We start from the raw sequence: 25,518 nt of genomic DNA, 5'->3' as shown, positions 1-25,518 counted from the left end.
TGCTGATGACATTGTTTTAATAACACCAAACATCAGCCAAGCGGCACAAATGCTGGCCGACTTTGACCGTGAGTGTGGAAAGGTAGGACTACAGCTGAATCTTACGAAGACAATGTTTATGAGAAACAGCCTTGTTCCTGACGCCCCATTCGCTCTCAATGGAACGACCATCTCCGAATGCAACAGCTATGTGTACCTAGGTCGAGAGGTCAACATGACAAATGACCTGGCACCCGAGCTGCGCAGGAGGAAGAGAGCGGCTTGGAACGCCTTCAAGAACGTCGAAGAAATAGCTAAGAGGACAAAGAACCTCCGGCTCCGGGCACATCTCTTTGATTCCACTGTTCTTCCTGCATTAACATATGCCTCAGAGACCTGGGCCCTACACAAACAAGATGAGAACGCCATTCAGGTCTCCCAAAGAAGAATAGAAAGAGCTATGCTTGGAATATCACGTTTCACTCAAATGAGAGAACGAATCCGGAGTTCTGACATCCGTCGACGATCAAGGATCAGGGACGCTGTCTCATTTGCCAAGGTGTCGAAAATCAGATGGGCTGGTCACGTAATGAGATTTAAAGACGACCGTTGGACTAGAGCTGTTACTGATTGGATTCCACGGGATGTCAAGAGACTGCGTGGCCGCCCACCTACCAGATGGTCAGACTTCTTTGTCAAGGTCATGAACGATCGGTTTGAGGCCTTCCATGTTCCCGGAGCGAAGAGATGCCATTGGGCTACACTAGCACGCGACAGGGACAAATGGAGACATTACTGGCGCCCGCTCGAGCAAATCGACGACTAACGGGAAGTTAAGTGATTAAGTGATTAAGTGATAGAATAGGTGCTCTGTAAATTAAACTTCAAGGACAAGAACATGGCGAATGTGCTTATATGAACTGCATATACTTGTAAATAAGGATTTATAATCTTTTTTAAGGTTCGAAGAGACTGGCCACATCAAGTGCTAGTTTTTATTTTATTTATGCTGTGTTTTGAGTCCATATCTGGTGGTGCTCAGGGATCACTCTTGGCTCTCAGTCAAGGATTATTCCTGGCAGGCTCTGGACACGGGAGGGGATGCTGAGGATGGGACCCAGGTTGGCCTTGTGCAAAGTGAGCCCCCTATTCACTGTGCTAAATTTAAACTAATCTGTTTGGGGCTGGAGTGATAGTACAGCAGGTAGGGCATTTGCCTTGCATGCAGCTGAACCAGGTTCGATTCCCAGCATCCCGTATGGTCCCCTGAGCACCACCAGGAGTAATTCCTGAGTGCATGAGCCAGGAGTAACCCCTGTGCATCCCAGGTGTGACCCAAAAAGCAATCAATCAATCAATCAATCAATTAATAAACAAACTACTTTGTATGTGTTGATGTTTTCTTCCTTAAACAGAAGAGTGAGCTTCTTGGTTGTAACCTGGGTATCCAAGGAGTCATCTGAAGCTAGCAAATAGCTATTTCACAAAGCAAAGCAAGAGTGGAGGAATATGCTGTCCTTCCTTCAGGCTCGGGCAAGCCTGGACCAGAACAAATGAAAAGAAACCCCATGGGGTCAGAGTCGTGGGTTACTGGGTTGTCACAAAATTAGGCCACAACAGTCCAAAGAAGGACAAACAAAGCCACCCTACAGCCACAATCTCGCTCAAAATAGAGAAGACAAGTCACCAGCTAACCTTGGCAAGATCTCTTTTCCTCTGAATACAAATGTCCTCTGACTGATCCTCAAGTTCTTTCTGAAATGAAGGTGGGTGTTGGCAAGGGGGATAAATGGAAATCTGAAAAGGCTCTGGGTAGGTATCTATTTTCTAAAAATATGTTTCCAGGTCTCCTCCTCCTGCCTCCGCATCCCTATTTCCAAGAGCTCGTTATTTATTTGGTTTGTCTCTTTTAAGACAAAGACCAAGTGTTCCTCAATGCACAGTGCTCCGTGGGAGTGGTGCGGGGTGTTATTAAGCCCGGAACTATGGGTTCCCAAGTGGCGGACAGAGACACAAGCATGATGATGCAAAAGCAGTAAGCATTTTATTCCAGGATACTGGGGTCAATTATCTCCCCCACAGAGCGGTCAAACAGTTTATATACGATTTGATTACATAAGCAGTATATGCCTTATTGTTTCAAAACAAAAAATGTTACTTTGATACCAAACAAAGGTGCTTTGGCAAGTGTCTAGGGTAACAGTGGTCAGGCAAAAGTTAAACAATCATTTCCAATAACAGTTTATGGTTTCATAGGCTGTAGCCCTACACTGTACTCCCATTGTTCATCGATTTGTTCGAGCGGGCCCAGTCACGTCTCCATTGTGAGACTTGTTACTGTGTTTGGCATATCGAATACGTCACGGGGAACTTGGCCAGGCTTTGCTGTGCAGGTGAGATACTCTCGGTAGCTTGCTGGGCTCTCCAAGAGGGGTGGAGGAATTGAACTGGGCTCAGCCGGTCCAGCCACGTGCAAGGCAAATGCCCTACCGCTGATCTATTGCTCCAGTCAAGATTTTAAACTTAGCTCTTGAAATTAAAGGTAAAGGTAAAGGTAAAGGCCCTCCCGTTGATCGTCGATTTGCTCGAGCGGGCCCAGCAACGTCTCCATTGGAGACTTTGTTGTTACTGTGTCTGGCATATCGAATACTCTCAGTAGCTTGCCGGGCTCTCCGAGAGGGGCGGAGGAATCGAACTCGGGTCGGCCATCTTGGCCGCTTGTAAGGCGAACGCCCTACCGCTGTGCTATCGCTCCAGCTCTTGAAATTACCATTCAAAATATCTGTATCGAATCGAAGTTATGATCTTTTTTGTAAAATAAGCAAAAACAAAAGGGAGAAAGAAAGAAAAATGGGGAAAAATGGTGTGCCTTCCTGTATGATCCCTGTATAAAGGTGATTTTATATACAAAGTTAATGCCAGGGGAAGATTGCTCAGTGGTCCAAGCACCTGCCTTGCAAACGTAAAACTGAATCCCATCTGGGTGCTGCTTCATGTGCTGTGCCCTGCGAACATAAAACTGAGTTCTATCTGGGTGCCCCGCAGTCCTAGTAGCATTGTTGTTTAAACCTAGCGATGATGCTGCCTGAAATCCCAAGAGCTACAAGTGATTTCTCGATGCACCATACCAGGCATGTATGTGTGAGCCCCACAACTAAAGGCTGCACAACTTATAAGCACCACAAACAAAAATGCCCAACACCAAAGCCAAGCATATATGTGAACACTGACCACTGCAATAACATTAACAGATGGAAGGGGAGAAAAATAAAAAAACAGTGCAAGAAAAGTACAGGGGTCATGGCCCATGCCTTGCATGTGGTTGACACTGGTTTGATACTTGAGAAAAGATTCAAGAGTAAATCCTGAATACTATTGGGTGTGGTCCAAGAATGAAAACAAAAAACAAAATGTTGCATAGTACTCCTTGATATGGGTATACCAGCTTGGCTACATTCACACATTTAAAAACATTTGGGTTGTTCTACTATTAAGAAACCTATGTTTCACATAGCAATTCCATAATACTACTTAGTAATTCTTTCCCTACTCATCCTTTTAGGGTTAACAAAAGGCAATATCTGGGGCACTGTGAGAATTGATTGACTGAGCCCAGGAACTTTCCCAGGTGGATTCAGCTTGGCCAGTTACACAATTTCATTTCAGGGAAACCGAATGTTTCAGTTCCAAAAACTGAACCTGAGGCCTACCTGATTTTTCTCATTTCTGCCGCCTATCATGGCGTCAGTTCTGCCCTTAGAGTGTTAGCCCCACCTCATTGCCCGGCAGTTCCTTGAGGCTGAAGGGGCCTGCACAGGCAGTGTCATCCCTCTCTCAGGTAACTATGACCAGAATGCCAAAAATCCAGATCATGCTGGGCTGCTGGACTTTCCTGTGCCACTCGGGTTTCTGTTTCTCAACTCAAGCTTATTTCTCTAGCTTTATGACCAAGCACACAAGGAAAATGGGCACTGGTGAAGGGATGGGTGTTTGATCATTGTATAATTGAAACCCAAGCACAAAAATTTGTAAATCTACAACTGTACCTCATAGTGTTTCACTAATAAAAATTTTTTTAAAAATTAAATAAAATAAAATTATATAATTAAAAAAAAATTCTTCCTAACACAGAGATTCAGAAACAAGCTCTCTCCTTCCATCCCAGCAGCTTTCTGAACCTTTTGCCCTTCTCCGAGTGAGAACACTTGGTGTCCATCTCCCATATGGGTAAGAGATTATCCGGGCCAGGAGTGGGTGGAAAGAGCGGTCGGTTCCCAAAGCCAGGAGCCTGGACAAAGAGACTATAGTCTTACTGAAAAATGAATGCGAGCAGTCTGCTTTTTTATGTAATCGGATAATCAAAGCATTTTTTTGCTGCTTTGTGTTCCCTTCTCTTTCCTGCCAAATTTTAGAACACTGGGGTTAAAAGGGCTGGAGAGATAGCACAGCAGGTAAGGTGTTTGCCTTGCCCGTGACTGACTTGGCTGATCTGAGTTCAATTCCTCCGCCCCTCTTGGAGAGCCCAGCAAGCTACCGAGAGTATCTTGCCCGCACGGCAGAGCCTGGCAAGCTACCCGTGATGTATTCGGGTACAATACAGTACCAAACACAGTAACAACAAGTCACATAATCGAGACGTTATTAGTGTCCGCTCGAGAAAATCAATGAACAACGGAAGGACATTGCAGTGCAGTACAGTGGGGTTAAAAGAGCAAAATCAGACTGGTATGAGGCTTATAATTTCGAGATCCTGACCCCCTCCTTCTCTGGGAGAAGCCTATCTGTTATCTTCTTTTGGCACTAATTGAGCTAAGACAGAGGATTGCTGAGAAAAGACCCCAAACTTCTGACGAGGGGATCCTTCTGGGGTTGTGGAAATGGAACCCTGATTGACCGTGCATAAGACAAGCATCCCACCCATTGTTCTGTCCCTGAGTTCCCCCCGCATTAGTCCTTTTTAATTCCTGAAATAACTGAAACCTTGACACTAAGAAATTGAATTCATAGGTTTGCACTTAGCAACCCAAATTTCTCTTAGCCAGAAGAAATTTGACTCGGTATGATCTTACATTGTTACATCAGTGACCTCTTAAAATATAGTTGGAGGCCAGGGGATGATTCGGCGTGTGAAGCATTTACCTGCCTTGCAAGGGTGAGGTCTTCACTTAGATACTTGGTACCACCGCATGAGTTGAATGAGACCCTGTTTGTTCCTGAAAGAAACGCTGCCGAAGAATTCTGACAAGTGATTTGCAGGTCTGTGTGGGGTGGATAACCCAGGGGAACAAACCCTGCACTGCAGCTATAGTTCTAGCCCCACAACCAAACACACGGTAATAGAAAAATCAACAAAACAAAAGATCAGGGAATAAAAAAAAAAAACGTTAAAACTACACAGAGAGGGGTGTTTATAATGCAATGTTACTCTATAAAAATTACTAGAAATAAGATAGGCATGACTTTAGGAGCACACAGACTGGGGGTTGAGGAGATGGAAAATGAGTACAGCAATTGGGTCCAGAGAAATTGTACAGTGATAAGAAGTTTGTCTTGCATGCAGCCAACCCTTATACAATCCCTGACACCACATGGTTCCCCAACATGTTATCTCTACCTGTAGTCAAGAGTAGTCCCTTAGCACTACCAGATATGGCCCCCAAACTCTCTCCTCACAAAAAAAAATGAATGCAGCAATAAGAATCTCACAGGAAACCCATATTCCTTGCTCTACCCTTCCAAAGGCAAGTGTATTGTATTGATGCCTGACTTGACTTTATTGCTCAACAGATGAAAATGATAGAGAGAGAGAGAGAGAGAGAGATAGCAGAATAGAGAAAGATGGGTAGGCACAAAAGGAGATTTTGGGGTGTGTGTAGGCAGCAAGTTCAATGCAAGAATAATCTGTTCCTTTCCAGGGAGAAGAAAAAGAGTTCTCTTGGTAATAATGAACTTTACTTTATTGATGAACATCTAAGGGTATGAGGAAATGGAGTGTGTGGGCTGTAACCAGGGTAACCGAGTGGGCAGTAGTTCAAGCAGTCTGGAAAACTGATGGTGACTTTGAAGGAATGAATTCTCCTATACACTTCATCTCCTGCATCCAGTCGCACTGGGTGCTGTGTGCTCACCTGGGGGTCAAAAAGAGGAAAGTTGGCGGGCAGCAGAGAATTTAATCTGATTCATCATCAGTTCATTCAAAAATAGGGAAAGGAAGAGAAAGGAGAGAGAAAGTGTAAGCAAAGTAGGAACTCCTTCAAAAGAAATTAAATGTATTTTTAGACATACACAACTAGAGAGCACATAATAAGAATTGTGCATAACAGTGATCAGATATTCTTGAGACTTGTTTGAGAGAGATAAAGGTTTAGCCCAGAAAAGCCCAGCTACTCTGGACTACTACCTAATATCTTAACCATCCTTATCAATGGTTGATGAGCTGGTAATCAAAAAAGTCCTCTTACTAAATGTGCTCAGTTATAAATTATTTCCGATTGAGTAATGCTAGGTGGGTTTTTTTTGAGTGATATTAGTTAAGTGTATCTAATTAACACGACATATGAAGCCTACAAAGAGTTCTTATTTGATTCTGAATAAATTTGTTAAGATTCTGAATAAGGAGTCACCTGCTATGAATAAAGAATCAACAAGTCATTTCAAATTTATGGGAAAAGACTTAAGATCAAATATAATTAAATGCATTTCTAAATTTTCACTCATGGACATATTGAAGACTACTGTATCAGCAATATGTTCAAATTAACCAACTCATTAGGCTTTTCACGTCTTCTGTAGCACTGTAGCACTGTCCTCCTGTTGTTCATCAATTTGCTTGAGCGGGCACCAGTAATGTCTCCATTGTGAGACTTGTTACTGTTTTTGGCACATCGAATATGCCACAGGGAACTTGCCAGGCTCTGCTGTGCGGGCGGGATACTCTCAGTAGCTTGTCAGGCTCTCCGAGAGGAACAGTGAAATCAAACCCAGGTCGACCATGTGCAAGGCAAATGCCCTACCCGCTGTGCTATCGCTCCAGCCTTTCAAGTCTTCTAGAGATATATAATTGAGTTTTGTGTTTAAGAATCATTTCACAAGCTCCCATTTACTTTTGAAGTGGGTTAATTTTTTTAAGCTATAATTTTAATAAATGGCTCTTCTGAATAATCATCCCAAAATTAATTTTGTTAAAAGCACTAAATACTGATGTTTTTAAGTCACAGCTTCTTATTAACCTTCAGATCTCATGTTTTGTACATCATCATGTGCTGTACACCTTTTATATACAGAATTTATAACTTTTATATCTTTTATATTTTTGTAGAACTTTTGTAGCAACTTTTATATATCTGTAGAACTATAATGCCAGTAAGTGTGAGTGTTGAAATACAGGGAAGATTCTATAAACATTTTTGGAAAGATGTAGAAGTGGCAAGAAGATGTTTTTAAAATGGATTATTTGGAACTTAAGACTTTCTTATTTATTTTCTCTCTCCTCACAAACAAAGTGATGTGTTTTTCTTCTTTTCTGGGAAAAACATGCTGACCTTTAGAATAAAGACTATAAATCTTAGTGATTTGTCTTATCACTCATGAACATTCTCTCATGGAAGCCCTCATTGCAGGGCAAATTTTAAAGTACTATTGTTTTAAACTTCACACTCACGATGTTCATTGTACTTACATTTTAAGTAGAAAATTTTCCTTTAAGTCTTCCTATTATTAGTTGATAATCCACAACAGGTGATACCTTGTCATTAATCCTAAATAGGAATAAAACACTAATAGCCTTCTGTTGCTCTCTACCTTTTATTTCAGAATTAGAAAATATATTTGTGGCCTATTTTAGAAAAAATGATAGATTTTATAATACTTCAAAATGAAATATAAAATCACTGTCACTGTCCTCCCATTGTTCATCAATTTGTGGGCCCAGTAAAGTCTCCATTGTGACAATTGTTGCTGTGTTTTGCATATCGAATACATCACGGGTAGCTTGCCAGGCTTTGCCGTACAGGCGAGATACTCTTGGTAGCTTGACGGGCTCTCCGAGAGGGGCGGAGGAATCAAACTTGGGTAAAGATATTTATTTTTATCCCCAGTTATGCAAATTTCAAAAAAGGTAGCACATTTTTGAAGGAACTAGAATTAAGAGCAGGATTGAGTGAAGTGCATTGTAACCATTTTTTTATTTGCAAGACCCTTTGCTTCATAAGTAACTTTGTGCTGCGTTTGTATCCTCTGCATAAAAAGTATAGATATGGGCCTGGAGCGGATAGGGTATTTGCCTTGCACGCAGCCAACATGGCCGACCCGAGTTTGATTCCTCCGCCCCTCTCGGAGAGCCCGGCAAGCTGCCGAGAGTATCTCGCCCGCATGGCAGGGCCTGGCAAGCTACCCGTGATGTATTCGACATGCCAAACACAGTAACAATTGTCACAATGAAGACGTTACTGGACCTGCTCGAACAATTTTTCAGAAAAATAAGAATAGAGCTCCCATATGACCCAGCAATCCCACTCTTTGTATCTACCCTGAGGACACAAAAACATTAATTCAAAATAACACATGCACACCATTAATTATTGCAGCACTTAACACGGTGACTAGATTATGGAATCAATCCAGACATTCAGCAACAAACGAGTGGATTATGAAGGTTTAGACACAACAGAATACTATGCAGCTGCAAAGAAGGATAAAGCCAAGCAATTCGCGGTAACTTGGATGGAACTGGAGAATATCATTTAAGCAAAGTTCGAAGAAAAAAGAAAAATACCCATGATCTCACTGATCTGTAGCACACAGAATAACAGGACAAAGAAATGCAAAGTACCAAAGGAGAGATACCTAGGTTAACCTAGTCCCTTGATTATAGAACTGAGAAGAATATGGTTAGAAAATAAAGGGGGGGGGGGAGAAGCAAGCAGAAAGTAATGGAACCTGGAGCAGGGACCTCATATACATTGGCAGAGTAGAGGTGTGGTCTATCTGTATATCTGAACCAGAGAACTAACCTAATTGAAAGCAGGAGATACAAACTACAACAATCAAACTTAAAAACTTGCCTGTCAAGGAGTCAGGCTGGGGATTGGGAGGTAACTGGGGATAGTGCTGGAGGAAAGTTGACACTTGTGAAGGGATTGATGTCGGAATATTTGATGTCTGAAACTCAACTATGAATAACTGAAAATCACAGTGCCTTAATTTAAAAATTAAAAAAAAAACCCTAATGCTAAATTCTAATGACCAACTGTGATTTTATTTTATTTTATTTTATTTTATCTTTTTTTTTTATTAGTGAAACACCATGAAGTACACTTATAGACTCACAAATTTTTGTGCTTGGGTTTCAGTTATACAATGATCAAGTACCCATCCCTCCACCAGTGCCCATCCTCCCCCACCACGGGTCCTAGCATCCCTCCGACCCCCCATCCTCCCCTCCCCCCGTCCCACCCTGCCGCTGTGGCAGGGCATTCCTCCCTGTTCTCTCTCTCTTCTTTTGGGTACTGTGTTTTGCCAGAGAGGCATTGAGTGGCAGTCATGTTTGGTCTATAGACCACTTTTAGCATGTCTCTCCCACCCTGGGAGGGTCTTCACAACACCCTTTATTTGGTGCTCTCTTCTCTATCTGAGCTTCCTTCTCACCTAGCACATGTGGCTGGCCTTCAAGTCATGGAGCAAAATTCCTGGTAGGTCTTTGGGAGATGAGGAGGTCTTGAGGATGAAGTCCTTATGAGTGGAATTAGAGCCATAGAAAAGAGGTCCCAGAAAGACTTCTTGTCCCTTCTGCATGTGAAGACACAGTAAATAGATACTGCATATGAACAGGAAGGTGATTCTCACCAGATGCTGGATTGATAGAACCTTGATCTTGGATTTCCTAACTTTAATACTTTGAGAAATAAAGATATATTTTTATAAAATGACTAACATGTTATTCTGTTATAGCAGCTCAAGTAAACATATCTTCTTTGTGGTTAGGAACATTCTATAAAGGACAATAGCACTATCCTCCCATTTGTTCATCAATTTGCTCAAGTGGGCACCAGTGATGTCTCCATTGTGAGACTTGTTGTTACTGTGTTTGGCATATCGAATACATCATGGGTAGCTTGCCCACCGTGCGGGTGGAATGCTTTCAGTAACTTGCCCGACTCTCCCAGATGGGCGTGGGAATCAAACCCGGGTCAGCTGCGTGCAAGGCAAACACCCTACCTGCTGGGCTATCTCTCCAGCCCATGTTTATACAACATGACTAGAAATATTAGTTTTCAATATGGCTGTTCAAATGGATTACTAGTTGAGTAAAGGAAAAGCAATGAGCCTTTAGATGAAATCCTGCCCTTGAGCAGATCGCCTACCAATCTAGAGTGCTGAACCCCCAGATAAAATTTTGTTCTTGAGTTAATATCCTAGAAGTACTTCCCCTAAAGGAGGGGATTTTACATCATTTATTGTTATGATAATGTTCAACCCCAACCTGTGTATACCCTATGTAACCTATGTATATCACTTTCATGATTTCTATATAACTAATGCTGTGAGGAGGGAAAAAAGGGTCACTGATTACCAACCAACCTGTGATCTGTTCCTTTAGCTGGGAGAACAATTTTCAGCCACCAAAACAACATGACAGAAATGCATCTGGAATGCATAAAAGGTGGCTGCCGCCTCAGAACTTTAGGAAAGCCAGGTATGAGCTGACAGTGATGGGGAAACTGCAGTCTCATGGGAAGTGGGGTGGTACCGGCTCGTCCTTCATGCCCTACCGAGGTCACGAGTTGCCCCCCACGAGCAGCTCTCCTGCAAGGCCATGGATCCAAAGGCAGAAGGACTTAATTCAGAGCCCAGCAGCTTGCGGCAGAAAAGTGAATGGACCATGTGTTAAACTACAGCGCCCATGCCTCCCCGGGAGGGAAAGTGTTGCTCCCTTCCGCCTTTTTCCATCCCCCAGCGGCAAGGTGGCCGCTGCCCCAGAGCTTATAGGAAAGCCAGGTATGAGTCAGCGGTGACAGGGCAACTGCAGTCTCATGGGAACGGGGGCGGTACCAGCTCATCCTTCAAGCCCTACCGAGGTCACAAGTTGCCCCCCACAAGCAGCTCTCTGGCACAGCCATGACTCCATAAGCAAAAGGACTTAGTCAAGATCCCGGCAGCTTGCGGCAGAAAAGTGAATGGACCATGCGTTAAACTACGGCGCCATGCCTCCCAGGGAGGGAAAGGGTGTTGCTCCCTTCTGCCTTCCCCCCTTCCCCAACAGCATGGTGGCTGCCACCTCAGAGCTTATGGGAAAGCCAGGTATGAGCTAGCAGTGACGGGGCAACTGCAGTCTCATGGGAAGAGGGGTAGTACCGGCTTGTCCTTCACACCCTACAGAGGTCACAAGTTGGTCCCCACAAGTGGCTCTCCGGCACAGCCATAACACCAGACGCACAGAAACCAATCTCGTAATTATCTAACTCTTTGCAGAAATCCAAAATTGTGCGGCCGCTATCGCAGCCACGAGACATTATATGATTCTCATAACCAGCTATAGAAAACAAAGTATTTCACAATGGCTTTTCAGCAATTCTGTTTGTTGGGGAGGGGGGAATTCTAAACAATAATGGTGCATCTTTTGTCGAAATAATGAATGTAATCAATGTAGAGAAGAGTTAAGTAGAAAGCATCTGCCTCACAGGCATTGGGAGGGGTGGGAGGGCGGTATATTGGGGTTCTTGGTGGTGAAAAATGAGTACTTATGAAGGGAAAGGTGTTTGATCATTGTATGACTGAGACTTAAACCTGAAAGCTTTGTAACTTTTCCCACAGTGATTTGATAAATAAATATAAGGGAAAAAAGAAGCTCTGCTCCTCAAAAGATACAAAAAGCAGAATACAAATACAATCTACAGAATGAAAAAGGATATTTACCCAATACCCACCTGATAAAGGGTTGATATCAAGGACATACAAAACACTGTTTGAACTCTACAAGAAGAAAACATCTAACCCCATCAAAAAATGGGGTGATGAGATGAACAGAAACTTTCCCAAAGAAGAAATCCAAATGGCTAAAAGGCACATGAGAAAATGCTCTACATCACTAATCATCAGGGAGATGCAGATCAAAACAACAATGATATATCATCTCACACCTCAGAGACTGGCCCACATCCAAAAGAACAAAAGCAACCGATGCTGGTGCGGATGTGGCGAAAAAGGGACTCTCCTTCACTGCTGGTGGGAATGCCGACTGGTTCAGCCCTTTTGGAAAACAGTATGGATGATTCTCATCCACACTTTTGAATGCACTGGGGGTGGATATTACAAAGAACAATAGGAAGAATTAAATATGATGTTGAGAGAACTTTGCCAGAATTTTGACCTGCCAAATAATAATCTAGAAAAGGAAAAAGACATGATGTACAAATCAGATTTGTTTTCCCTATGCACTACAATCTTTATGGGTACTTCTATTTTCAAAGACTTGTTCCAGTCATTTCCACCAGTAACTTTCCCCTCATAAGACTTAAGAATCTACAATCTTAGAAAATGACAAACTAGATTCAGAACAAGCTTCTTCTGAAAACAGCTGATTTTTAATATTCTTTAAAAAATAAAATATATAATACAATAGTGATTAACACACTAAAACCTCTAAGAAGTAGAAACTAAATAAGTGAATAAATACTGAAGCTTCTTCTTCCTTGAAGAATTTGCTCAACTAAGTATTTAGATTGGGTAATTAGGAAGTAATAATTAAGATCCAGAATCCACTCAATGAGATCTTTCCCACAATAAATTTGATGCCAATGGATACCATTTCATGGTAAAAATAAAGCATAAATAAATTCCCATTTTCTAGCTACTGCCTTAATTACACACATACACACACACACACACACACACACACACACACACACCTCACATCTCAAGGGATTACTATTATTGCTGTTATTAGGGAATAGAAAAAAAGTAACTTGAGGCAAATGTTCTAGTTTATTTGTTCTAAATGTCAAACCTATTGCTTTCCCACTGAAAAGCCACAAGCTTGTGTCACTCACTCGGCATTTCATTTAAGAGAGAGAAACTGCTACTGTGACTATGGTTGGCTGACACCTCCAGTGGCCAACAGGATCTGTTACACATTCAGACTGAGACAACATTTTCCTAGATGCACTCCACCAGTGACAGAGTATGACAGGAATATTAGACTCGGGCTACTTTGGCCAGCAAGGTCTTCTTCCAATGGGCAATGTTTGTTCCAGGTCTCACAATGGCCAAATCTCCACCTTCTTGCAACTCTGCTGTGCTCTAAAGGCTTTTTCTATCCATTCTTCCATATTTCTTCTCCATTTCCTCCTCCTGCATTGCTGTTGGAAGGCTATGACTAGTTATGCTCATTTCTACAAGACTTCACATAAAAAAAATGTTCACACTAACTTCACCTTAACGTTTATTTACATCTTAAAGAACAAGAATTGATTAAAATATTCAGAATTGTAATTTTAATGAGATGAACTATGAAAACTAAAACCTAAGAAATCTGAGCATAGATACTGACCTTTCCAACTTATAAACAAATAGCCCCATTCAGAAATTGCAAGCCATTCTGATTTTACTTGCTCTTATTGTCCATGCAAAGACAGCTAGAGATATAAATTAATATTTTTGATAAAAATCCACAAACAAATTAAGAATTGAGAAGGATGCTTATTTTTCATTGTAAACTGAAATTTCTCTCTCCTTTATTCACTCATAAATTCAGATTATTTTTAAAAGAAAGTTATAAAAGGTCCAATAAATTTTGATTTTCTAAAATATCACAAGATAAAATCACCCAAATATTGACAATTTGTTACTAAGCTACATATACTAGGTGATATAAAGAATCAAAGGATAGCGTATACAGATTATAAAATATTTCGTCCATATTTGCACTTATGCTTTGAATATTAGCAGTATGCAACCAAATTTAAATGATTTTTGCATAAACTGTGAATCGAAAATTTCAAGAAACAAGAGAAATGTGTTTACATCAAATTTGCTTAAAAATATTCATGCCTTGCTTTTACAATGGTTGAGTTTTAAAAGCATAGCACTGCACTGTAGCACTGTCCTCCCATTGCTCATCGATTTGATGGAGCGGGCCCAGTAATGTCTCCATTGTGAGACTTGTTGTTACCGTGTTTGACATATCGAATACACCACAGGGAGCTTGCCGGGCTTTGCCGTGTGCACAAGATACTCTGGGTAGCTTGCCGGGCTCTCTTAGAGGAGCGGAGAAATCGAACCCGGGTTGGCCAGGCCAGCAGCATGCAAGGCAATCGCCCTACCATGGTGCTATCCTTCCAGCCCTTTAAAAACATATCTTTCTAAAATAAAGATGATGTTTTCCTCTAGCATGGTTATTTTTGTAAGTATCCAATTCAAATCCACACATAATTACTTTATTTGAGAACCAACTACACTATTAAAAGTTAATCTATAAAACATATCACTCTGATCATGTAGAAAGAAAATATACTTATTATCTGCACTATTTAAAGTCATGTTTGTGTCACTGGTATTTAGGATGAAGTGTGGGCTAGGATGAACTTGAGGTTAGAATTAAACCTTAACAAGAAATAAGAATTCTATCACTGCTCCAATAATGTAGGTTATCTCACAGCTGGTATTGGTGGAAGACTCCATCTTGTTGATTCGGCTATCAATTTTCTCTTCTAGATCTTATCTCATTTTTTCTTATTTCCTAGATTAATAAGCTATTCTTCCTCCTCTACATCTGTTGTTTTTTTCCCCCTGATTATTTATCTAATTCCTTTTTCATTCATAGGTCAAATAAACATTTGAAGCTAATAACAAATACATTCAATCTTCCCTTCTTTGCGTCTTCCAATACTAATCAACCCAACCTTTTTTTGACCGCTGCATTATTTTAATGTCAAGAACTTTGTATCCTAAAAGAATCCAACAATAGCCAACTTATACACAATTTGAAGTGTTTACAGAAATAAGCCTCATATTTAATGCTTTATTTCTTTTTTATGAATCATTTAAACTTATTTTGACTTAGGCACAGATATTATCATTGATTGTTAAAAAAACAGAAATATGCAATTATTTTAAACATGCAAAATTATGTTTACTTGAATTTCTTTCATATTTCACAATGTTTTGTGAACTGAAATTCGTAATTTTGAGCACTGAAATGTCTCTTTTGCTTATACTTAAATCTTTAAATTGCTTTATTTCCTCGACCAGCTTCACTGATAGGGAACTCGGAAAACAAATTTAATTACAGCTGAGCATTAAGGGTTTATAAATACATGAGGCCACCTTCGGGGCACAGAAAATCTGGGAGACTCCCTACAGCCTATGAATGTGTTTCTTTTAGCACTGGAAACAAATGTAAAGGTGTGGTGAGAGGAAACCTTTTTTTTTAATTTTAATGTAGGAGTATTGCTAGTTATTCAGCCATTGATCAGGCTGATTGAATTGGGCATGAATTCCACCTTACTTTTTAAAATTTTTTTTATAAATTTTTTCATAAAAAATTTATTTTGATCACTGTCACTGTCCTTCCGTTGTTCATCAATTTGCTCAAGTGGGCCCAGTAATGTCTGCATTGTGACACTTGTTACTGTGTTTGGCATATCGAGTACATTACGGATACCGTGCTAGGCTTTGCCGTGCAGGTGACATACTCTCAGTAGCTTTCCGGGATTGCCAAGAGGAACTGAGGAATCACTGTGAGAGCAGTTACAAAGATTTCGGGTTTAAGTCTTGGTCATACAATTATGAAACACTCATCCCTTCATCAGTGCCCATTTTCCACCACCAAAAACCCCAATATACCTCCCATCCCACACCCTCCCCCTACCTATGGGGCAGATGACTTCCACATTACTCTCTCTCTACTTTGATCACATTCAAGATATCAACACCAGACCTACTATTATTATTTGGGATTTTACCCCAACACTCAGATCTGCCGAAGAGGCAACCATGGACAACTTGTTTTCTATTGCTGATTATGAATAACATATGATGTTGCACGGCCACAATAGTGGCAGTGCAGTTGAGAGTAAACTTCTTAAGTAGAACAATTCAAGATCATTGAATCATCCGCACCTCTTATTTCCAAAAATTTGTAAGAGACAAATTGTCTTTTACCCTGAAAGATGTAATGAATGCCCCCAAACCAGGATCTCAATCCTAGAATTCTTCATCGCTTCTTTCTCTACAGTAAAAGCGGTGCTGGTCTCTGACTCCGGTCTCAGGGAGCAACTCACAGACACACTTGTATTGGGACTCAGTTGGTAAGCTAACACTGATTTTCAGGGTGTTGGGATGTACTACAGCCTAGTAATGAAGGTTGGATCTTGGCATTACATGACTCCCTGAGCACTTCAGGGGGTGGGCCTATGGACCCCCACCACGCCTGTCTATCCAGGTACACCCAGCACTTCCAGGGTCCTAGCAATCATATTCTCTGGCCTTTGCAGTAATCACTGGAGGTGACCCCAAGACGCTTTAGCCCATATGACAAAAGCATACTTCTTGTCCTCATTATTTAAAGTCATATTTGGGCTACTAGAGTCCTAGTACCCCCTTCCCCCCCATATATTTTAGGCATGAGAAATAAGTCATCCATATGGATGCCAGTATTTAAAGTCTAAGAAAGTGCATCAAATTTGGATTGGATCCTGCTGTGGAGAAAAGTAATCCAGAGGGCTTTGCTTTGTTTGTGTTTGTCCATTTCTTTATCATCCCTCTCCCTCTTCCTGGGTTTGTTGATGCCATGACTGCAGGTGTTGACATTCTCTGCAGGCTCGGCTATTTGGCTGTGGTGCTCGAACACTCGGTGGCAACACTCATGGCAAATGGCTTGCTGCACTGTGAGGTTGGAGACCACAAGCCTCACTGCCACTAAGATCACGCCTGACATATGAGGCAGTGCCAGGGATCAGCCTTGTGGTCTCATACCTGCAAGACAAGAGTTCTACCACTGAGCTATTCCCAAGCAGTCAGATGTCTTGAAGTAACACACCTGAACCTCCATTCTTGTTTCTGGTTGGCCTGGCATTGGCCAAGGTACTAATTGATGGTCCAGTCCTCTTCCCTTGTTCCTGCAATTCTAGTCACTATCAACTTTCTACCTGGAACCTAAAAGCCTAGTTTTGCCCTTTGCTTCAATAAATCTGCAATATTTTGTATACTAGAATGAACTTTTAAGTCATCACTAGGGTGCTAAGGAAAACAGAAAATAAGAACTGAGAGTAAATGCAACACTACTCATCTCTGGCTCTTGGAGAACTGCAATAAACTCAGGAAGAAGCCCAGCCTCGTGGTCATCCAAGTCTAAAGCTTTGCCTTGGCTGACACTCTGCATTTGGGATATGGATGCTTGAAAGTCTTGTGTTCTTGGCTGGGAAGCTCATAATTCCTCCAAATATGAAAGACTTTCCTCATTCCTCTCCCAGTCCTGGAGAGGTCTAGATGCCAATGTTTATGGAATTCTAAGAGTGAGGTCACTCCTGTGACAGGAAGTAAAGAAAATTTGGCAGGAAGTAAAGAAAAAAGAAAACTTCAGTCCAGTCTAGGTCCCAGCCTGCCAGCTGAGAAGATAGTGAGCCCATCCAGGTACCCCGAGTACCAAGGGAAAGAGATGAGTACCCTGGTAGAAGGAGTGGCTGGCTTCTTGGATGAGTGGGAAGGAAAGCAGCTCTGGGTTTTCACTGTGTCAGATACGAAGTCAGACTCCTTAGAGCAAAAATGGCAAGGGTAGCCAAGTGATCACTGGTTTATTGACCAAATCTGGCTTTCCTAACAACTGTGAGAGGAGTGCAGATCCAAGTGAGAGAGGAAGAAACCTATATTAACCAAAATCAGCAGAGGCCTGTTTTGTCAAAATCAACACAAGCCTACTATCTGCAAAATGAACATTTGCTAGATTCATTTCTATATAATTTCTGTTTTTATTCCCACACCAGATACTAAAGAAACAAAGGTCAAATATTTAACACTGTGCTTAAATTTCAGTTCAAGATTGCATAAGTTGTATTATCACTACTTATTGCAACCTTTATATATTGCTTTGTTTGGTTGAACTATATATACTAATCAAGGTATAAAGCTGTATTCCTTGATATCTATCTATCTGTATAAGTGGATTTTAAATCATCAAAAAAAATTCATCATAACACTCAACAGAAATCTAGGCTAGGTAGAATGAACATACCAAGAGTTTTGTGAACTCTTCCAGAACATAACAACACATCATCTCGTATCTTCATTGCTTCATCCTGTACTTCCTAAGTTTTCTTCTCTCCCTCTATTTTCAAGATTGCTTCTCTTTTAATTAGTTCACAGAGTTACTAAAGGGTTATCTTTAGCTGGTTTCTTCACTTGACTTTCTGCCTGAAGTCTGCATCAACTTCTCGTTTAAATGAGATTATCAGGCCAGACAAGTAGTTCAGCAGGTAAGGCATTTGCCTTGCACCGCTGACCTGGGTTCAATCCCTAGCACCTCAGTGGTCCCCTGAGCACTGCCAGAAGTGATCCCTGAGTGCAGAGCCAAGATAGGCCCTGAGCAGGGCTATATATGACCTCCCTCAACCCCTCAAATGAAAAATATATAAATATTTTTTATTTAAAATATAATATTAAAGTATATTTTATTAAATGTTAAGAATACTATGGAATTATTTTGAACAGTGTTAATGGCCACTGGAGTTAACTGGAGAAAGGTTAGGGTCATCTGTCTTTATATATGACTCAAGAGCAGAAGTAACTAAATATTCAGTGAAATGCAGCATCTGGTGCTAATTACTCCCATTTTCCTTGTTTTGTTTTGTTTTGCTTTGTTTTGTTTTGTTTCTGGGCCCACACCTGGCAGTGTTCAGGACTCCACCTGGCTCTGTGTTCAAGGATTCCATTCTTACTTTTACAAAATATATTTATTTACAAGCAGTGCATGAAAGTATTTTGACCATAAAAATACATATAAAGCTGGATTCACTTTGGGTTTTAATAATTCCCTCCCCTGTTCAATACCTGCTATAGAAAAGCTAACACTGAGAATTGGGCTTATATTTCTGAGAATTTTTTATGCATTTACCTATAAATATGTACCCACCCCAAAAAAGGCAGTTTTGTTTTGTCAAAGTTCTTTCATGATTGCTGAAAAAATAAAATAAAAAAATGGCATTGTACTGTTTATGTAGTTTAGCAAATTTAAAAAATCATTAACATTCAAAATTAATCACTGTCACTGTCACTGTCCGCCCATTGTTCATCGATTTGCTCAAGCGGGCCCAGTATTTCTTGGGAATAGTTTTCCTTCTACAAATATGGATCTCTCTTGTTATTTTAACTGCTGCATGGTTATTTCATATGGTTACTATAATTTTATCATTGCCACCTTAGATGCAAGAAATTTTTAATCTTCCCAGTTAAGAAAGCAATAATCACTTTGCGGTGAGTGGGAGTGTTTTTCTGGGGTAGATAAATTGTTTTAATAAGACTGCCAAATTTCTCTAAAAACTCTGAAACTAATTTGCATACCTTTCACTTTACCCAGAGCCTCATTAAAAGTTAAATAATATCCAGTTTTTGTATATTTGTTACAAACATTTTCTTACTATATTTTCTATTTTCTTTGAACTTTGTTAGGGTAGAGCAGTCTTCACAGTGTGAAGCAGGCAGGTAGATGTGGTAGGGCGGGTTCTGGCAATGAGATATTGGGACAAAATAAAACCAAGACAGAACTTGAACAAGTTACTTTTCCTTAACAGCACCACAACAACAGACTCTTATCTAGATAGAACGTCTCACCTGTGAGCGCCTTGGGAGAAAACCCAGAAAACCAACTTTGCAAAGGCAAGCATGTACGTCCCCATTTGGGACTGGCCACATCTCCACCTGAGGTACATAGTCTCAGCTCTTCTCTGTGTCTCTGTGTCTGTGCTTCTGCCTCTGTCTCTGTCTATCTCTGTCTCTCTATCTTTCTCTGTCTCTATCTCTCTTTCTCTCTCTGTCTCTGTGTCTCTCTGTATCTCTCTGTGTCTATCTGTCTCTCTGTCTCTCTCTCCATCTCTGTCCTCTGTTTCTGTCTCTCTGTCTCTCTGTCTCTCTCTTCTTCTCTGCCTCTCTCTCTCCCCTTCCTCATAACCTCTAAATAAAACTGTTCACTATTGGTATCATCCTGAAATTCTTTTCTGTGAAGTCAAGGTGATGGACCTGGGCCAGATTTAGAACTGTCTTTCCTTTCCTGCCAAGAGCAATGCTGAGCTCCAGACTGTGTCCATGGTCCTCTGAGCAACTAGGCCCTGCAGAACAAGAGAACTTCAGGGGCAGTTTGACACCCGACTTGTTGGCTGGTGAGACATGAGGACTCTGACTGTTCAGGGGCTCCCTATGGACCTCCAGCAGTCCTAGATTCTCTTGTCATTTCCTGGGTGACCAGTAGGGAAGTCCTCCCTCTTTCCCAACCTCACATAAATCACCTGTGACAGTATGACATTTTTCTTCAGAAAATTTGTGTCATTGCCAATCTAGGATTTATAAACGCATCTTATCATAATTTCTCCTCACAATTAAGGGGCTGGGAAAATAATACATCAGGTAAGATGTTTGATCTCTAGCGGGTTTGATCTGTGACACCCCTTAAGGTCCCCCAAGCCTGCCAGGAATAATCACTGAGCGTAGAGCCAGAAGTAAACCCCAAGCACAGCAGGATATGGCCAACCCCCTTTTACCCCACCCACCCCCGCAAAGAAATTAAATTATTTTTCAATTGGCGGGCCATACCTAGTAGTTCTCAGGCCTTCGTTTCTGCTCTGTCCTCAGATATCACTCCTGAATTCCTGGTGATACTTGCTGCAGGAATTTGGGGACCGGATTCAGTTCTGGGGATTAAAATGGGGCACCTGAATGCAAGACAAGTACCTTATCCTCTGTATTATTTCTCTGGCTCAATATTTAAAACTTTCATCTGATTCATTAACCCAGCTGGCATTTAGTTTTGTGTCTACTTCAATTAAAATAATTAGTTTTTCCCAATGAACAGTCATTGGCACAATATCATTTGTGAAGTAAATACATTCCATTTGGATGTGAAAAACAACCATTTTCATTTAGCACACTTTAATGTACATAGTGTAACTCTGGAAAATCTGTTTAGTTCAATAGATGTATACCACTTTTGCAGAAACATCAAGCAGTTTTAAAATCTATGATTAGAGTTTGCTTAATACATGGAAGAAATTTCCCATTATAGTCAAAGTAACTTACTATTGCTCTTGTGTCTTCTAGTTTCCAGGTGAATTTTAAAACTAGCCTGTTAAATCCTATAAGTTTTACTGTAGAATTTAATTTAAATTATTTTACACTGATAGTTACTTATCACAATTTTACAATATATAACTCTTTAAATATTAAAATCAACCATGTTAGCATTATCTTCAAAGAAAGAAAATTTCTTTTACAGCATTGATAATCAGTGCATCTTCAATTTAATGCAAGAATTAATGGAGAATCTTAACTATGAAAGAATAAAATATAAGACTTGCTTTTAAAAAGCTAATTGCTTCTGAAGCTTTTTAAAAGCAAAGTTTAAATGAGACCAGTGTTATGAAAGAATAATAAACAGATGATGACAGTAATCTGGCCATAAGGTGGTAAACACCTGACTAGGGCAGTTTAGCCGAAGAGTCTGGCAGAGAAGAAAAACGGGTGAAAAATATTTCCAAGGAAGTTGTAGGTATAATCATATTGGTTTTTGATAAATACGGTTCCAGAATCTTGCCGTGGGTCTATAGTCAGGACAGAAGTCTTTCAAGACTAGAAATGAGTGTTTCTATTTTTTATTTCTTGTGCATGACTTTAATATGCCTGATCAGAGTTCAGGAACACTACAGGATTAATTTTCTGACCATGACCTTATACAATTGCCTGAAACGTTTACGTATGGTTAATCTTTTGACCTATTTTAATATAACTACCTGACAGCCTGGGTGATTCAAAAGAAAAAACCTGCCTATATAAACCTGTCTAAAAGTCACAAGAAGATTAAATTTAATATACAAATATTATCCCATGGAATGTTGTGAATCAGCCCCTTAACATTGTGGCTGAGATATCAGGTTTCTGAGCCAAGCTCTCTGGGTTCAAATTCAGTTCTGCTACTTTTGACTGTGTGATCTCTGATCAGTTACTTGGCCACCCTATCCCTTAACTTCCTCATCTGTAAAGTGAAAATAATCATGACAATATTTGGAAACATAGGATTGCAGATACTAGTATCCCGCAAATTTAGTTTTCTTAATACCTATTGCATCTACACAATTCTTAGGACCTACTGATCTGTCCCCATGATTGGGGCACCTTTAAAAGAGATGTTACAAACTTGCAATTATTTCACTTTTTCCAGAAATATATTCCAAGAAGAAATATGCTGGCAGTGTTCCCATTTTACAGATGAAGAAAATAAGCAAACAAAAATTAAGTGAACTAGGGGACAGAGAGATAGTAGCACTGTCCTCCCATTGTTCATTTGCTCCAGCTGGCACCAGTAACATCTCCATTGTGAGGCTTGTTGTTAAAGTTCTCGGCATATCTAATACGCCTTGGGGAACTTCCTAGGCTCTGCCATGCAGGCGGGATACTCTCAATAGCTTGTCGGACTCTCCGAGAAGGACGTAGAAATCAAACCCAGGTTGGCTACGTGCAAGGCAAACGCCCTATCCGCTGTGCTATCACTCCAGAGAGATAGTACAAGTAAATCTCTTGCATTGAACCCAGTCTTCCAACCTGGTTTCCATCTGCATTACCAGAATTGGTCCCCAAACCCCACCAGGAGTGATCCCTGAATGTAGAGCCAGGAGTAAGCCCAAAGCAAGGTTGAGTGTGGTTCAAAAAACCAAACAAAGCAAATTAAATAAACTGCCTCAAGGTAAGTTGCTTTTCAATGATACAGCAATTTGCCTACTGAGGCAAGACCTGAATGGTTATTCTAAATCAACAGTGTTATTTTTTTTTCCAGACATGGAAATCTTTGACAAGTTGCTAGTTATCACTCACTTCTTTTTTAGTTATGTAATTTTTTTTTTTTTTTTTTTTTACTTTTTTTTTTTTTTATTTATTTATTGAATCACTGTGGGAAAGGTTACAAAGCTTTCAGGTTTATGTCTCAGTCATGCAAATATCAAACACATTTCCCTTTACCAATACTTATTTTTTACCATGAAGAACCCCAATAAAACCCCACCCCCCACCCCTCCCCGTCCCTGTGAAGCAGATGAATTCTAGTTAACACTCTATCTGCTTTGATTAGATTCATTGTTTCAATAAAAGATTCACCACTATTATTTAGAGTTTACCCCCCCCGCCAAATCAGACATGCTGAAAAAGCATTGTGAAGTAATTTGCTTTCTACGGCTGGGTTCAAGAATTAAATGTTGGTTTTGGATTTCTGCTCTTTTACCTATTGACCCTGGAAGTATTTCTACTGAAAGTCAGATAGTTAAGAAATTGGTTTCTGTGTTCTGGAGTCCTGGCCGTGCTGGAGAGCCGCTCGCGGGGGGCAACCGGTGGCCTCGGTAGGGCGTGAAGGGCGGACTGAAACGCCCCCCTTCCCATGAGGTTTTAGTCGCCCCCACACTCCCGGCTCATACCTGCTGTCCACAAGGCTCCCATGTGGCCGCCATCTTTCTTTCCAAAGAGGAGAGGGCGAATGGGGCAACACCCTTTCCCCTCCGGCAGACTTGATGGCCTGGATCAATGCAGAGTCCGTTCACTTTTCTGCTCCAAGCTGCTGGGTTCTGCATTAAGTCCTTGTGCTTCTGGGGCCGTGGCCGTGCTGGAGAGCCGCTCGCGGGGGGCAAATGGTGACCTCGGTAGGGCGTGAAGGACGGACCAGAACGCCCCCCTTCCCATGAGGTTTTAGTCGCCCCCACACCCCCGGCTCATACCTGCTGTCCACAAGGCTCCCATGTGGCCGCCATCTTTCTTTCCAGAGGGAGGAGGGCGGAAGGGAGCAACACCCTTTCCCCTCTGGGCAGAAATGATTGCCTGGATCAACGCATAGTCCTTTCACTTTTCTGCTCCAAGCTGCTGGGTTCTGCATTAGGTCATTGTGCTTCTGGGGCTGTGGCCGTGCTGGAGAGCCGCTCGTGGGGGCAACTGGTGGCCTCGGTAGGGCGTGAAGGGCGGACCGAAACGCCCCCCTTCCCATGAGGTTTTAGTCGCCCCCACACTCCCGGCTCATACCTGCTGTCCACAAGGCTCCCATGTGGCCGCCATCTTTCTTTCCAGAGAGGAGAGGGCGAATGGGGCAACACCCTTTCCCCTCCGGCAGACTTGATGGCCTGGATCCATGCAGAGTCCGTTCACTTTTCTGCTCCAAGCTGCTGGGTTCTGCATTAAGTCCTTGTGCTTCTGGGGCCGTGGCTGTGCTGGAGAGCCGCTCGTGGGGGGCAACTGGTGACCTCGGTAGGGCGTGAAGGACGGACCAGAACGCCCCCCTTCCCATGAGGTTTTAGTCGCCCCCACACCCCCGGCTCATATCTGCTGTCCACAAGGCCCCCATGTGGCCGCCATCTTTCTTTCCAGAGGGAGGAGGGCGGAAGGGAGCAACACCCTTTCCCCTCTGGGCAGAAATGATTGCCTGGATTAACGCATAGTCCTTTCACTTTTCTGCTCCAAGCTGCTGGGTTCTGCATTAAGCCCTTGTGCTTCTGGGGCTGTGGCCATGCTGGAGAGCCGTTCGTGGGGGGCAACTGGTGACCTCGGTAGGGCGTGAAGGACGGACCGGAACGCCCCCCTTCCCATGAGGTTTTAGTCGCCCCCACACTGCCGGCTCATACCTGCTGTCCACAAGGCTCCCATGTGGCCGCCATCTTTCTTTCCAGAGAGGAGAGGGCGAATGGGGCAACACCCTTTCCCCTCCAGCAGACTTGATGGGCTGGATCAAAGCATAGTCCGTTCACTTTTCTGCTCCAAGCTGCTGGGTTCTGCATTAAGTCCTTGTGCTTCTGGGGCCGTGGCCGTGCTGTAGAGCCGCTCGTGAGGGGTGACTGGTGACCTCGGTAGGGCGTGAAGGACGGACTGGAACGCCCCCCTTCCCATGAGGTTTTAGTCGCCCCCACACCCCCGGCTCATACCTGCTGTCCACAAGGCTCCCATGCGGCCGCCATCCTTCTTTCCAGAGAAGAGAGGGCGAATGGGGCAACACCCTTTCCCTTCCGGCAGACTTGATGGCCTGGATTAACGCATAGTCCTTTCACTTTTCTGCTCCAAGCTGCTGGGTTCTGCATTAAGTCCTTGTGCTTCTGGGACTGTGGCCGTGCTGGGGAGCCGCTCGTGGGGGGCAACTGGTGACCTCGGTAGGGCGTGAAGGACGGACCAGAACGCCCCTCTTCCCATGAGGTTTTAGTCGCCCCCACACCCCCGGCTCATACCTGCTGTCCACAAGGCTCCCATGTGGCCGCCATCTTTCTTTCCAGAGGGAGGAGGGCGGAAGGGAGCAACACCCTTTCCCCTCTGGGCAGAAAT

Source organism: Sorex fumeus, unplaced genomic scaffold (assembly GCF_029834395.1).
Source record: "Sorex fumeus unplaced genomic scaffold, SorFum_2.1 ptg000002l, whole genome shotgun sequence".
NCBI lineage: Eukaryota > Metazoa > Chordata > Mammalia > Eulipotyphla > Soricidae > Sorex > Sorex fumeus.
Note: the sequence above shows the minus strand (reverse complement) of the source record.